This window comes from Alligator sinensis, unplaced genomic scaffold (genome assembly GCF_000455745.1).
Source record: "Alligator sinensis unplaced genomic scaffold, ASM45574v1 scaffold420_1, whole genome shotgun sequence".
NCBI lineage: Eukaryota > Metazoa > Chordata > Crocodylia > Alligatoridae > Alligator > Alligator sinensis.
Window position 1 is genome coordinate 316,718 of NW_005842298.1, and position 2,668 is coordinate 319,385.

The 2,668-nt window shown below is 44.4% G+C and overlaps 1 protein-coding gene across 4 annotated transcripts in view; it reads left to right on the forward strand.

Annotated features, from left to right (window-relative positions):
- ANKH (ANKH inorganic pyrophosphate transport regulator) overlaps positions 1-2,668 on the forward strand; it is a 169,373-nt gene that overhangs the window by 71,378 nt on the left and 95,327 nt on the right. The gene's annotated exons all lie outside the window — the stretch shown is intronic.

The window sequence follows — 2,668 nt, forward strand, 5'->3', positions numbered from 1 at the left end:
AGGGCAGGAAAATGCAAGGGTTTACCGTCCTAACAGTCTTTTGACAATTTTTCTTGATGCAGTTAGGATATCAAAAACCATTCTCATGAGACTCAACATCTACAGCAAATTTAGTGTAGGCACCCAAAATTGGATCTTTTTAGATTCAAGTCTAACCTGAATCCAAATACCCACGATCCAACCTGAATAACTCTTCTCTACAATTCAGGAGAACTGGATAAGTTTAATCTGAAATACTGTAGGGAAACTCCTGCCTTCTGAAGGATACATTCATTTCCCACTGTCTTCAGTGGGAACCTTCTCCATGGTATATTAAAAGCTAATGAGGAAAGGCCTAACTGTGCAACTTTTGCCACAAAGATTTTCAGGTCTTTAAGGACTACTAACTCATTTAGGACAGTAGTGATTGATCAAACTTCTGACAAAGCAGGGTCACACTTGATTCATACAGGGCCAAAGAGTTAGGGTCCCTTAGTGGAAACTGTGGAGATACCTTCCCCCATCCCCAAGCTCTCCCTTGGAAGAGCTACCAGAAACTTTGTTCCTCAGGGAGGACTTTATTTTGCCTGCATGTTGAAGTGAAATATGTTCAGTGGTCAGGGCACTCACTATCCAGGGCCTTGAGACCTGAGTTCAGCACCTCTTTTCCACTACAGGCTGTGTGACCTTAGGCAAGTTACTTCACCTCCCTATACCTCAGCTCCTTATGAGTTATATCACTTCCCTGTTTCACTGGGGTATTCGGAGAATAAAAATACATTAAAGATTGTGAGATCCTCACATACAATGGAGCTAGGAGCAGACACCTTTGATAGAGTAGTCCAAGCTTGTATGGAGTTCTAATTTTGCAAGCATACAGGAAGATATCTCCACCTATCAAGCTGCTTTTGCTGTTCCAGGGACAGGTAGCAGCAGTGAAGCTCTGTGTCCTTGTCACCATTTTCAGTAGTTGGCACCACCAAGGGCCACATTCCCAGCTCAGGTCTGCAGCTGTACCTGGCCCTCTTGGCATTACTCTAAGAAGAGAGCTCAATTTTACACCTTCCCCTGTCCTTCCTCTTCCAGCCTCTAACTCCACCACCCCATATGGACCACAGACAGTCTTGCCCCAAGCTCTCTGAGCCAAAAGAGGACCTGTGCTGTTTGCATAGCACCTTGTGAAATGGTTATATACCCTTTTGGTGATGCTGCTACATACAGCATTTATAGTGTTTATATTGCAATGTGCTCCTGGCCCATTCTGCTAGTCTGGAATCATTTAATTTTAAGTAAGCATCACTTTATGTACCCCCCCAACCTAATTAGCTTGTCCACTTGAACAATGCTACCCTGCTTCTAATTTAGAAAGCAACCCAACTCAGGGTATCACAGTTTGTTTGAGCATACTGTTTAAGGGGGTGATCAGTTTATTTAGTACACAGGACAAATAAAAACAGGCTAACAGTACAAGATAAGAAAATGACATGCCCCTGTTGGTCACATGGAAAAAAGACCACTTTACAAAGAGTGACTCTAGCCAGTAATTTGAGCAAAATTTAAGTGTTCACATATAAAGCTGGTGCCCGCTCCTGAAGTTGTATCAGGTTAAGCTACAAAAACCAAAGTGAGAACTGAAGCAGTACAGCTCCACAGACACTAGGCCAAGTTCCAAGAAATAATTGGACAGTTCTGCACCCTGCACAGCTGCAGTGCACAGACCAGTGGTTGCAGCTGGGCTGCCAGCAATGACACAGCAGTCAAGATAGCAGCAGTGTATATTGCTATTTTTGCACCTTCCCCTCCAAGTCAGCACCTGTCAAATTCTTTTCTTTGTTGCATCCTTTAAAAATCAAAGAAGAAACTCTTGATTTCTGAAAGAAATATGGGGAGAATTTAGCCCAAGTTGAAAGAACAAAACAGGAACTAGATAAGATACATGTGAAATACAGCTACCAAAATAACATCAGCCCTCTAGTACATCAACTAAAAAAAAGGAGAAGGAAATTCTGAATCAGTATAACCACAGAATGACTCAAACACATTACCAATAGGCACAGCAATATAAATCTTCCTCTGAAGTTTCTGGGTAAAATCTTAGAAAGTGCTGAGCACACGACCTACCAATTGCATTACAGATAATCTCATTTTGTATCACCCACAAGAGACTGTTAGAACTGAACACTTCTATCCATACAAGATGTCTATACTCTGATATTCTGTTCTTCTCACCCTTGTGTACTATTTGCACTTGTAGCTCTAGCAACTAGAGCACGGGTGTCCAACCTTTTTGAATGTGAAACCGGATCACAAACTTTTTATCACCCAGTGGGCTGGCGAGCCATATTCAAAGACGTCACAGGAAGTGGTATCATATCAAGAAGTGATGTCATGCGACCTTTGACACCAGTGAAGTTGCAGGGGTTGACATGGTGCTGGTTGACATGGCATTCATGCCCGGGTTGACATGGTGCTGCAGGAGCCGCTTGCCTACAACTGGGTCGACCTGGTGCTGGAGAAGCCGCGGGGCCAGACCGGGTTTAACTTGGGGCCCGCCCGGCTTGCCGGTGCCATGCCCGGGTTGACATGGTGCTGCAGAACCCACCTGGGCAGAACTGAGTTGGCACCAGCCAGAAAAAGCAGCATGCAGCTGAAGCCAGCTTTCCATGTGCTGCTGGGGACGGGAGGAGGC